Source organism: Lactuca sativa, chromosome 3, assembly GCF_002870075.4.
Source record: "Lactuca sativa cultivar Salinas chromosome 3, Lsat_Salinas_v11, whole genome shotgun sequence".
NCBI classification, from domain to species: Eukaryota; Viridiplantae; Streptophyta; class Magnoliopsida; order Asterales; family Asteraceae; genus Lactuca; species Lactuca sativa.
The window spans coordinates 21,666,705-21,680,989 of record NC_056625.2 but is presented as its reverse complement, the minus strand read 5'-3'; the positions used below and the strand labels follow the sequence as shown (position 1 = coordinate 21,680,989).

At 32.5% G+C, this 14,285-nt stretch overlaps 1 long non-coding RNA gene across 1 annotated transcript; it reads left to right on the top strand.

Moving 5' to 3' along the window:
* Window positions 1-11,676: 11,676 nt before the first annotated feature.
* LOC111907382 (uncharacterized) lies at window positions 11,677-14,170 on the top strand. Its single transcript, XR_002855549.3, has 3 exons — window positions 11,677-12,500; window positions 12,868-13,270; window positions 13,357-14,170. It is a non-coding gene; the product is annotated as an uncharacterized LOC111907382 (long non-coding RNA).
* Window positions 14,171-14,285: the final 115 nt, after the last annotated feature.

Sequence of the window (14,285 nt, the reverse complement as noted above, 5' to 3'; positions counted from 1 at the left end):
CCCTTGCGTTTTAAATTTCGTCTTTGAAGGATAGATGTTTTATGTTTACCTTCGGAATATGCACTTACCCCCTTTTACTTTTGTAATTATTTTTAGAGCAGCTTATAAAATTTATTCTTTGTTGTGTTGTACCAAAAATATGCAGGTTCAAGTAGTTTTATTTTTTCTTATCCTAAAGTTTTTTTTTTCTTTTTGATAGTGCTAATTAGGTGTTCACATATATATGCACTTGAAAAATACGAAAATCTAATTCGAATTCTCAGATATTCGGTTTTGGATTTGACACTGATAATATTTTTCTGAATTTCCAGATATTTCAATGTCTAATATCTAAATAAACTAATTTTTTTAATCATTTTTAAATATTTTTTATTTCAAAATATAATAGATTGTAGAGTTAAAGGGACTTTGATGTAGTCAAATAAAAAAGAAAATAATATTGGTTTATGATATATAATGTCTACATAAAGAGAGAGAGGAAGATGATTTTTCTTTAAAGTTTGGATTTTTCGAATACGGATTTTCATATAAGTATCTATTATTCAAAATTTTTGAATATTCAAATATTTTAAACACCCCTAGTGTTAATTGCTTGTAAAAAAATGTCGAAATTAATATTTTTTTTTTCAAAACACAAATTTACGTATTATATTATATCAAGAGATAATTAACCATACAATTTTTTTCCAAATTGATTAATATGAGGTTGTAAGGTCCCAAAATACTAGTAAATATTTCTCATTTTCAAACACCAAAACAATACAATCATTTGTTTCCAAAACCAATCAATGTATAAAGTATTCTCAAACATCATAATGAATCAAATAAATAGTGTGAAATGAACTTCAGGAGATGTTGTGCGATCATGTCGAGCACTTCCCTCTGGAACCAGAAGTACCCGAAACATTTAAACCATAGAACCGTAAGCAAAAAACTTAGTGAGTTCCCCAAAATACCACATAACCATACCCCCCCCCCCCCAACATACATGTAAAAGTCATACAGACAGCTAACATCCTACATAGTATAATGAGAAGACTCACATGACAAACACATTTAATAGATAACATGCTCACACCGTAAAAAACTGGATGATACACACCTCCTAATGGATCATACAAGTTAAACTCTTAGTCTACCTTAGAAAACTAGCAATTTGATTAAAAGTCAACCCAGGTCAAAGAGTAAACAGTCAAAGTCCACTCTAGCTGACTTTTACATTGTACCCAACCAATGGCCACGTCGTGCTCATTCAACTAAATCTCGATCAATCCCTGCTTTCCACGTCGTGGCAATGTCACACCTTACCCGTCCGCTGGTGGAAAATGTCGAGTAGTGACGGTACTAGATTTCCCAAATCATAGAGTGTCAATCATAACTATCTATTTAAATGAAAGCATGTATATCTTCAAGCTGATAACTTTTTTCTTGACTTGATCTTTACTCCATCCTAGGAACACATGCGATTTTTTGCAAACATCAACTTGATGTTAGTGAGTTCACATGTTTTGAGATAAAGGTATAATAAACTATTTTGAAAACTTTTTAGTAGGGGTGTTCGTTTGGATGGATCGGTTTGATCCGATCCAATAAAGTGAATCCGAATAGATTTCGGTTTTCAAAACATTGATCCGAATAGTCCAAACTAAATTTAAATCCGATCCGATCCAACCAAATTACAATTCGGTTGGATGGGTTTTACAATTCGGTTTTCAAGAGGCAATGCATGTTGAAAAATGTATAACTTGAATATTAGCAAAATCTATAAAGAAACTACTTTTTATGATAAATTATAATTTATGAACAAATACTAATAATATATATTATAGTTAATATTTCATTGACAAAAACATTTTGATAAGAAGTAACTCTAATGTATTATATTCGATAAAAATTTATAATAACTAAATATAATAATTTATAAATAGTTAAAGATATATATGAAAAATAGATAATAAGTTGTTATTCGGTTTTTTTGGACTATTTGGTCCTTAGTTTATAAACTAAAACCAATCCAAAATCCAAATTAATAATTCGGTTTTGCTGAAAACCAATCCAAAAATCCGAATATCCGAACCAAATAGTCCGATCCAAATTATCCAATTGGACAATTCGGTTTATCCAAATAGTGAACAGCCCTGCTTTTTAGAAATCTTTATGATTCTTGATCTCCTAGCTTCCTATGTTTTATTATATCACCTCCTACATTATTACCTTTTTAGGACCTTCTGCTAATCGTATCTTATTATCTTCTTATGATATTTATTAATCCTAATTTACTATCTTTGCAAGATATCTAACGATTATATCTTATTATCTTTTTATGATATTTTATTAATCCTCATTTACTATCTTTGCAGAATATCAAACAATCCTATATTGTTATCTTTTTAGGATATTTTATTAATCATAATTCACTATATTTGCAGGATATCTAACCATTCTATTTTATTATCTTTTTATAATAATTTATTAACCATAATTTACTAACTTTGCAGGATATCTAACGATCTTATCTTATTATCTTTTTAGGATATTTTATTAATCTTAATTTACTATCTTTGAAGGATATCTAACGATCTTATCTTATCATCTTTTAGGATATCTAACGATCCTAACATATTTTATCTACCACTCTAAGGTGTCCCTAATAGCAGTCGAATCTCTAAGGTGTTTGTAATCTATTACCATGAGACCCCATAATCGACATTGTTTGACTAATAATTGCCCCGCTACGACGCTTCATCGGACGCCGAATAGTGATATATAAGAAAGTTATCATGTCGGGATTATAGCTAGCAATCGCAGGTGGGGGTGTCAATCCCCATATATATATATATATATATATATATATATATATATATATATATATATATATATATATATATATATATATATATATATATATATATATAATTTTCTAACTCTCGCAAGATTAACGATTATAGGTATCGGGAAAGCCAAATTTAATCACGGCTATTAGATGAATATTAACAACCCACTAACGCGTTAACCTTAGGTGTTTTATCTTTTATATTTCATATAATTATCCTAATATAAACACTTCTAATTTCATATTTGATAATTATATCTTTTGATCTCATAATTTTTTTTGTTGTGTGTGTGTGTGTGTGTGTGTATATATATATATATATATATATATATATATATATATATATATATATATATACACCCTAATTATAGTTAATTTGATAACTGGATATTTAGGCAAAGTAACAATTAGGTACAGTGCATATCCATATACTTGACCAACATAACTTCTACATACTATGTTATCCCATGGATTTGGTCATTATAACAGCTACGTATTATCTCTTCTTAGACTATCGGACATCATAACTATTTGGTATAATATCATAGCTTAAATTTAGGCATAGTATCTATATCAACATTATCCTAAGGATTTAAGCTTTATAAAACGATTGATATTTATAGATACAAATATATTTTTATAAAACCATTTGGTAAGCATGTATTCCTCTGTAAAATATTTAAAAATAGTGAAATTGGGGTCGTGAACTCACCCTAGTAGGCAGCAACGTATTCTGAAGCATCCAAGCCATTGCATCCAAACTTCACGCCATTGAGAGGATCTTCGAAATAGCTTGAGAGGTATAAAAAGAGTGTATGGGGTGAGAAAATCAGAAAGTGAGCACCTGGTCTATTTATATTGGTTGTGTGTGCGGCACACTTCATGTGCGGCATGCACTTTCTTCGTGGTTCCATCCGGAGCTTGTCACGTGTCACACTTTTTATGGTCAACTTCTTCCAAATCTTGATGAATATGGGTGTTAGTGGTGGTTGTCAAGGCCAACAAAATAAATAACCCTAAATATTGTACACTAAAATAGTGTATAGTGGTAAAATGGTCAAATCCACGGAGATTGGTTCAATTTAATAACTTTATGAAAATCTCTTTGCAAAAATACTTGTAAAATGACAATACAAATAAAATGTGGGAGGGGGGTTGAGGCTTTGGTCTTTTGAAACACTTGAAATAAAACTAGAATTAAACTAAGATTTAAGTAGAAAATTCAACAAAAACAAGAGTTTGATGTAAAATCAATAAGAGAAAGATGGTTGACTTAAAGTTTCCTCACTTAAACATTTGGTGAACATATCATTAGAACCCAACGTGTCAGTTGTACGAGATTTTTGGCATATATCTCGGATACGAGGATTGAGGCCTCGACGTATATGGATAGTGTTCCAGTTGTACGAGATTTTTCGGGATGTCTTCCCCGAGGAGTTGCCTGGAGTGCCTTCGGAGAGGCAAGTGTAGTTTCGTATTGATTTGGTGTCGGGTGTCGCTCCGATAGCCAAGGCACCGTATCGGTTAGCTTCGCCCTAGATGCAGGAGCTATCTACGTAGCTTCAGGAGCTGCTAGATCGAGGGTTTATTCATCCAAGCAGTTCCCCATGGGGAACACCGATCATGTTCATGAAAAAGAAGGATGGGTCACACAAGATGTGTATTGATTATCGAGAGTTGAACAAGTTAACGGTGAAAAAACATTATCCGCTTCCGAGGATCGATGATTTGTTCGATCAACTGCAGGGTGCATCTTGGTTTTACAAGATTGATCTTCGGTCGAGATACCATCAGATGAGGATTCAGTATAAGGATATACCAAAGACAACTTTCAGGGATCGGTATGGGCACTATGAGTTTGTGGTGATGCCATTCGGGCTCACAAATTCCCCATTATCGTTCATGGATCTCATGAATGGGGTGTGTACGATGATGTTGCATCGGTCAGTGATTGTGTTTATCGATGATATTTTGGTCTATTCTAAGACCAAGGAGCAACACGAGCAGCATCTGAGGGGGGTATTGGAGACATTGAGGACGGAAAGGCTTTATGCCAAGTTCTCAAAGGGTGATTTCTGGTTGAGAGAGGTGTAGTTTTGGGGGCACATCATCAACCAAGAAAGCATTTTGGTTGATCCAGCCAAGATTGAGGCAGTGATGCGATGGGAGGTGTCGAAGAATGCATCAGAGATACGTAGCTTCTTGGATCTAGCAGAGTACTATCGGAGATTCATTTAGGATTTCTCCAAGATTGATGTGCCTTTTATCCACTTGACCAAGAAGAATGTGACATTTCGATGGGGCCTAGATTAGTAGTTAGCTTTCGAGGCCTTGAGACAGAGGTTATGTGAGGCCCCGATTTTAACATTACCCGATACGTTGGATGATTTGGTGGTGTACTGTGATGCGTCTATCACAGGGTTAGGCGATGTACTGATGCAGAGAGGGCATGTGATCGCATACGCCTCGAGGCAGTTGAAGCCTCACGAGGCGAACTACCCCACTCACGACCTGGAATTGGGGGCAGTGGTGTTCGCCCTCAAGATTTGGAGGCACTACTTGTATGGAGTTCGGTGCACCATCTTCACTAATTACAAAAGTTTGAAGTATTTGATGGATCAGCAGAACTTGAACATACGGAAGAGGAGGTGGTTGGATGTACTGAAAGATTATGACTGCGAGATTTTATACCACCCAAGGAAGGCCAATGTAGTGGTCGATGCTTTGATCCACAAGGCGACAAGTGCTTCGATTAGGGACGTTTATTTGAGGATGACGGTGATCTCTCCATTGTTGGATATGATCAAGAAAGCTCGGGTTGAGGGGGTGAAGAAAGAGAATTGGAAGATAGAGCGAATTCGAGATTAGTATCCCTTGTTTGTTCGGGATAGTCGAGGTCTTCTGACACAATGTGGTCGAGTGTGGGTACCGGTGACGGGGGGAGTGAGACAGAAGATATTGGAGGAGACACATAATTCCAAGTTCTCTATATACATAAGTCCAAGTTCTCTATATACATGGGATCCTGATTGTAAGATCCCACGATCCTACCTATGAAAACCTTGTCGAATCGTAATAGGATCGTTTTATACGTAAGATCGTATACATGATCGTAGGATTATGACCGGGATCTATTCCGATCCTACCACTCAATGAAAATTGCCAAATTTTAATCTATTTTTTATTATCTTGACCCATTTATTGATAAAAAGAACACCCTTATTATTGTCATGTTCTATAAACCGTAAATGACCAACAAAATACAATTCTTTTTCCCCTTTTACATTTTACACTCGATGGTAGAATTGAAGCTCAACAATAAAGTGAGCCTTTTCCATTTTATGTTCTTTTACTGCTTAAGTCCCCTTTTTCTTTGAGAGCTTGAGAAATTACATTTTTAATTGAGTTTCAAATATTGAAATTGTTACTGATTTCTTACTTACATTTGAAACAATTAATGTGTTAAGTATTTAAAGCAAATAATATGAAGGTTGCAAGTTGCTACTATTGTATGATAACTATTACATGAAAATTACATTTTTGAGCTATTTAACCATGATATACGGAAAAAAGTTTTATATATGATCAATTACCTTTTATTTCATTTTTGTGGGATCTTAAGATCCCGATCCCTATCTTACAATCTTGACCTTGCAAACATAAAAACGATACTACGTAAGATTCCGATCTTGACAAGCTTGATTCTAATCAATACGAGAGGGCGAGTTAAGTGGAAAGTGTGTGTAATTTAAGACAATGGATGTTTAAGATGTTTTAAGATAGTGATTAGGTAAGATATTTCTCTTTATAAGGTTTTTCCAGGTAGGTGTCATTTAAGAAGTGTTTAAAATGTTTTGGGTTATAAGAATGATTTATTTAAAAAGATATTTCGTAGGACGTTTATTTTTTAATATACGAGTAAAAGAGGCGATTCCTTGTTAACAGTTCTTGTGTGTTTTACAAAGACATTTTAAAGATGATGATTTCTTAGGAAGTCACAAAGATATTTTAAAGATGATGATTTCTTAGGAAGTCACAAAGATATTTTAAAGATGATGATTTATTAGGAAGTCTTAAAGTGCATATTTTTTTAAAGGTTTAAAATGACATGCCCCCTAATCTAATAAACAAGAGCAATTGTGCCACGTGGCTTTCAATTAGCCCCTTCCAATCAATTTATCCCGCTCAAAATACTAAAGTGAATTTCTCCAGATACCCTTCTCCTTCAACTTTAATAGTCATGCATTTACGTTTGAAGTTTTAATTGATATGGCAAATTATGGGCGTTCTGAATTTAATAGCAAGAAATCAGGAATTCCATAGCAAGAAATCAGTCATATCCAACCTTAATCACCGATGTAGATTCTCTCGTAAACCCTAATCCTCTCCCCTCTCTATCAGTGGTTCGTTGCAAGAAACGACGTTCAAAACGCTACATCCAGGTAATTAGCCTTCGGTTTCGGATTTGAACTAAGCTACAATCGATTTAGGTGTAATTTCTTTTATGTAATTGGTTTTGGAGTCGCGACATGGCATGTCATCCGTCCCCTTCAACTGTTTTTCCCGCCTAATTTTCCAAAGTGAAGTTCTGAAACTCTCCTACTTTTGTCTAGCTACTTTGAACTAATCAAAGCCAAACCCCCACCGTCCTTTCACTTTCTTCAACCTGCTTAAAATCGAAAAGCCAATTTCGTCCTCCATTGCAGTGGAAAGGTTTTTTCCATGGTGATTTTTTAGGTCAAACATTTATATCTTAGGTAAGAAAAGGTAATTCATTTCACTTTGTTGATTATCGTCCCACCATCTTTTTATCGGTATGTTCAACACCATCTTATCATCGTTGGTAACAAAAAGTAAACCTTATATACTACTTTATGATTCAGTTGTTGGATTAGTGTCTAAGTCCATAACTATTTTGGTATGTACTTGACCCGATGGTGCATGGTCCTTTTGTGTTGCCTTCACCAAAGCAACTTGATAGGATGAATTATGGAGAGAGAAAGGATTAATTATGATTTATTAATATATTATGAGAATAATATATTAAAAGGGAAATCATATTGTTTAATTAATATTAGTCAAGAATTAATTTTGTGGCTAAAAGACATTGATTAAATAAAGGGGACTAGAACTATCAATTGTGTGATAGTTAAATATTGGGCTAATGGACCCCATAGAGGATGGAGTGGACGAATTCTATGGGGAAACCCATTAGAAATCGTCCAAGGCCTCTAAGGAGGGAGTCAATGGGTTGCTTAGGGTCTAAGCAGTCAAATTAGGGTTTCCTTGTTAGATAACCCTAATAGCCTCACTATTTAAGGACCCCTAGGGCACCAAAAATGTGGCCAAGATATTCCTTAGGTTTTCTACATGGATTTGGGTGCCTCCTCTCTTATCATTCTTCATCCTCTTGCTCTTGGTGTTTGTGAGCCATTAGAAGAGTGACACTTGTGACTCTAAGCTTTCTAAAGCCATTATAAGGAGGATCTGAGATTGTTATTGCTACATAACAATCAAGGTAAGATCTAAACCCTATTATTACGTTAATATGATTAATTGTATGCTAAATCTAGGGTTTATAGCTTTGGATATTCAATTGCATGTTCATTAGACAAACTAGATCCAAAAGTTATTAGGGTTTGCATGTACACCATAGGAATGATGTTTTGCTCAAAACCCATCATCAATCTATATAACAATCTCCATCAATTAGGACCCACACCCTTGCTAACAGACCAGAGTGTTTGTAAAAGCTTATTTTGTGATTTTTTAAAAGTCTTGGTCCGTGTATGATGATTCTAAAAGACATAGGATCAGATGGATATATTGTTGTTGCGTTTATGAATTTTTCTTTTGAATTAAATGCTTTTGTTTGTGTAAATATGATATTTTCAATATGGAATTGTTCCTTATTTGGTATCACTTATAAACATATAAAGTTATATCTATTGAGTTTGTTTGGTTTCTTGCACATAAGGTGTTTAATGTATTTTCTCACTGAGACATTTGTTTGGTTTTTATTGTTGTAGATTTATATAAGGTCTACTCTCTAGATTTAACTGACTTTCTTGACTGTAGGCATTCAACAAATAGAAAATTGTTTTAAAATTTTAATTTGGATCCTTTATTAATCTGAAACCTTAACACTTGTATGGAAATGCGTTGTTATTCTTTGTGCTAAATGCAAGAAATAACAATATACTTTTATTTATATGTTTTATTTATACCGTCTCACTTTAATTCCTTCTTAATTAGCATGGTATTTTGAAAAATCTTGAAATAGAATGATCCTTTCATTAATTTGATTAAGGTAAGTTGATATCATCCTTTTTAGTGGAAGTAATTTTTTGTAATAAAAAAATGGTGTTGTTAAAGTTGATGGAGGGAATGATGAAGTTACAATGGATGCGGTAGATGATAAAGTTAAAAAATGTACATTTTTTTTGCTTATGTCAACTAAAAAGCAGTATTTTCCATGTTTTCTTGATAAACAATGTAAATATACTTTTTGAAATGAAAGGAAAAAGTAAATGATCACACATTTGTAAAAGTTTGGAACTTAGGTTTTCCATGATTTTCTTTATTAATTACTTCTTTAAGTCAGAAAGAGTAGTTTAATTGGCAAACAATCACCAAAATTTTTATGAAGAAAAGCGTGTGCCAACATTATGGTTAAATGTAATAAAAAAACAATGAAATAGTAGTTAAGATGTACTAATTTTGTTAATTAGGTGCATTTTGTTACATTTTTTTTTGTAAGAAAAAACAGTGTTTAATTTTACAACTTATTTTTTACATCATATTTTAAAGAGAGGTGAAAATACTCTCATATATTTAAAAGATATTAAGTGGTGACACATACATGATCCCCAGTGGTTATAAGCTTGTGTTTAGGCCTTTAAATAGATGCATTTCCAAAGTTTTCTCCATATTATTGCATTTTTATGATGTCAAAGACATGGTTTCACAACTGTAACAAAAACTATATAACACTACAGAATTTAATATTATTTGTTTCTTGAAAATGACATGAATTTTCAATATCGATTTATAAACTGCCTTTTTTATGTTATATTTTTATGGTATTTTTACCAAGTTGATGATAAATGGGTAACATAATCCATTCCAATTTTACATATTTTATATTGTGTCTTTAAGGGTGGTTGGAGCATGGAAAGAAGCAAATGTGGAAGCTAGAACTACTACAATTGATATATTTAAGTGGGGGGTGGGTGGGGGGGGGGGATTGCACTAGCAGTTTAATCATACTCAATTTATTTCAAGAGTATTATGTTAAACTTTTAGGCCTTACACATAAAGTGTTCATTAAATATTTTAGTTTGACATAATTAAAAAGCACATGCATAGCATTGTAAGTGCATGTTATACATGAAGCTTTATTTTCTAACACCTGACTTTAATGAAAATGAAAGTAGTTAGCCATGTAATTTTCTTTTCTTTTCGGGTGTGTGGATATGAATGATAGCAGAAAATTGCAACATACATTACCCGGCCCCTTCAACCAACATAGGTAATATACTTATTTTCTACATATAAAGGCAATGTACTTATATCACTTTACCTATAATAACAACATATTTTTATTACTTTACACATGTTGGAAATGTATTTGCAATTTCTTACCCATATGGCCATATTAATTACATAAATTGTGTTCTTATTTTTTGATAACTAAAGACATCTTGAATACAATATTATAGTAAATTTAGGATAGAAAATTATTTTGTTAGCAACAAATCTATTTTAATATACTTGATGAAGAAAATTTGATGGATACATATGCATATTCATAAATGGACAAAATTAATTAACAATAGAACATGTTTATATTGGTAAATATATGTACCAACCAAAGGTAATCACATATTGATATATACAAGTGAAAACAAATATTTGACTAAATAAGTTTTACCTATCATATTTATGTTTAGTAATAGAATCAACAAGTGATTTTTGTTTGATGTTGTTTTTAAAAACTATATAGTGCAAAAAACCAAAATCTAAATAAGCACCATAAGCTTATAATAAGGTATGTATTAATTTTAACTAATCATTATAAACTTACAATAAAACTTCCAACTTTATAATTTAATAATTTTTTATTTTTTATTATCATTTTAAATTATTAATAGTGTTTTTCTTTTTTACCCATGGTTTCCACGGGTTTTAAACCTAATATTAAAAATATACTCGAGAGGGGTTTGAAGAGTATTTTTTTAACGAAAACTAAACTCTCCAACCGTGTGATTTATATGATTTATAAAGATAAGTTTTAAGAGTATTTTGAGATTGAGTTTTTTTGGTATTACATACTAAATTTACTATTTATATAAAAGCAACAATTTTATATAAATGCTTACTATGTCTAACCCCATTAAATATTTAGTAAGTTTCTTAACGTATTATTTTGATATGCAACTTAGGTGAATATTTTTTATAGTACTTGCCGGGGGAGCATGGGTTAATGAGAGATTTCATGATGTGTTTGTTAAGTACATCAAGGTTGTAAACCAAGTCAATAACACTATATTTCTGTTAAAAAAGAACTTCAAAATGAGATTGAAAAAGAAAATGACATCTTCCAAGTGGTAGTTGAAAATGACAAATTATCTGACAAGACAAATGAGACGTGCCTTAGAGGTGTTGTTAAACACACCCGATTTAAAGATAACTACAACTCTAAAAGTCAATATCATATTGACTTGGGTTAAATAACCCCAATTGATAGGACTTGAGGTAATGATTCGGTATTAACATAATTCTTATATATTATATATACATACTAAGAAGGACCACTTGAACAGTTCTTGCTTTCTATTGGATCAAACTGTTTAATTTTTATTTTTATTTTTATTTTTTCTGTTTAATAATTTATACTCGATGTATACGTGGTGATATATCCCACCTTCGTTCCGGTGATTCTGACACCCATATACACACGTTTGGTTTTCCAGTATTCTTTCGGATATTGCCACCGCCTCGCCTCCTTTCATCTTCTTCCGTCTCACCTTTTTTTTTCTCACTTTGCCTATCGTACTCAACGGCTTCTCTTTGGAGTCGATCACCACCGCTCCACCTTACATCACCATGGCTCCATCAGCACCCGTCATCTCCGACGTCACCCCACCTGCTCCCAAGAGAACCCTCCGACGAGGCCTCTCACGTACATCTTTTTTTTTTTTTTTCCTTCTTATCCTTCGATCTTCAATTGGGGTTTCTGCATTCGATTTGAAGTTCTTGATTCTGTCAGAAGAAGCCACAATCAAGGTTAGTTTTGTTTTCCTTAACATGTATTGATTTTATCAGTTTGGTATATGCGTTAAATATTGTCATTGGCTTTCGTGACTTCTCCCACCGCTCCCTCCGCCAATCCTTTTCTTCCACTAAACATCACCAATACCAACACCGATTGGGAATTTCTGTCGCATCTCCACACCGTCTTCTCCTCCTCATATTTCATCTTCCTTCACTTCTATCCACTTCTCCGCCCAGTTCGATTACACTATGATTTTGATTGTTGATATTACGAGGGCAAGATTGAATATAACAGTCAAGACCCTTACCCCGGAGGCGGCGACAACTTTGAACCATTCAAGAGCAGAAGTTGGCCGTTGATCAGACAAGCTCTAACAGGGTTCAAACGAAGGTCAGTCTGCGTTGTAAAAAGGGAAATTTATTTTCTCACTTCACATTTGGCTCTAGGTATTTCGTTATTCAACAGGAGAGATAATTGAGATATAAATTTTTTTTTTGAGTTTGATTACGGCGAATGTTTGGTTCGATTTGTGTTTCTCTCTTGAATCATGCCCAACCTTTTTTGTATTGAATTCTGGAGGTTCTGTTTGCAATTTGAAAATTCTTTTCGTGAAGAATTCGTATTGAAATTTAGTAGTGTGAAGTTGTTTCCTTCAGGAGATTGATAATTTATATACCTCATCATAAGAGTATTTTTGTCATTTGTTTTGTTCTTCTATCCCAGTTTTAAGTTTGGATTTATGTTTGAATTGAATTAGGAATTTATTTCAAATTACAAATGAAGACATCAACTATTTGTGCCACCAGGTAAGTAATTGTTAACAGCGCTTATTTCTTTTGTTTTAAGCAAGTGGTGGCTTGAATCAACAAAGGACATCCGAAATTTAATATATGTGTCTAGATAAACAATGGCCGTTTTGACAGCAATTCAGGAGACGGGTCTGAATCTGAAAAGGTAAATATTCCAATGTTGTTTTTAATCGATTAAACGGATTAATAGTGTATTGTATGTATACTATTTCTTGGCTATATGACATTAATACATAACTAAACTTCAAGCAATCATATCTGTAAAGGGGTTATTCATGAATGTAAAAAGTGTAGTGGCATGTCTTCTATGGAACATTATAGCTACAGCAACGGCGTGGATTAAAGAAGAATGTATGTAACATATGGTTTCTGTTCTTAACATCTTTTATATTTCATAATTTTGGAAAATTATTTTAATAAAAAATATCTTCTTGTAGATCCAAAGAATTGCTTTCTTGATCTTACTTCATATATGGAGTTCCACTTGGCTACGTGTTGTGGTATCACCGTATTTATCGTGTATTCAGTTAAATTCTTTTTTTCTTCAAATTTTTTCAATTCAAGCAACCATTTCTTAACTATTAGTCAAGTTTGTAATATAATTTTCATTAATTAATGACAAAGAGGGGTATAATTTTTGCTGTAAATTTCAGACTTAAATGTTAGGTTAGGTTCAACTTATTCATATCAGGTCTGAATCCAAGAGCAGGTAAAGTGCTTACATTTTATGTATTCCTGGAACTAATTTGTTTTTCATTTTTCGTAAGGATGATGGATTTGATTTAAATAGTATAATCATAGTCTGATTTGGAACTGATTCTGATGAGATAATATGCCTAAAGAAGAGCCCCAAAGGTTACCAATAATTACTAGACATCTATTTTTCTCCACAAACCTTCCTTATCCTCCTGATATAAATTAAATATAGTGTAATCATAGTCTGATTTGGAACTGATATGGTTTCGACTTTGATTGCAGGGGCATCTTATACTGTGCTTGCTAAATTATTGTTAATTACTACAGAGAAAATGATTAATGTAGCATCTTATATGTAGTACCATACATGGTGATAAGTGTGTTGGAGATAAATATATGAATGGTTGAAATACAAAAGTCGGAAGTGCTGATAAAATAATGGGAGTTGAAGAAGGAAATTCCACTCCTGTATATTAGAGGGTATACCTAATGCATTTGACTTAGCAGACTGTTTTCTTCAAAACCCACTCTTTAAATTGTGACTTATTGTTCCTATTCATGACACTCTATATATATATATATATATATATATATATATATATATATATATATATATATATATATATATATATATATATATATATATATATATATATATATATATATATAT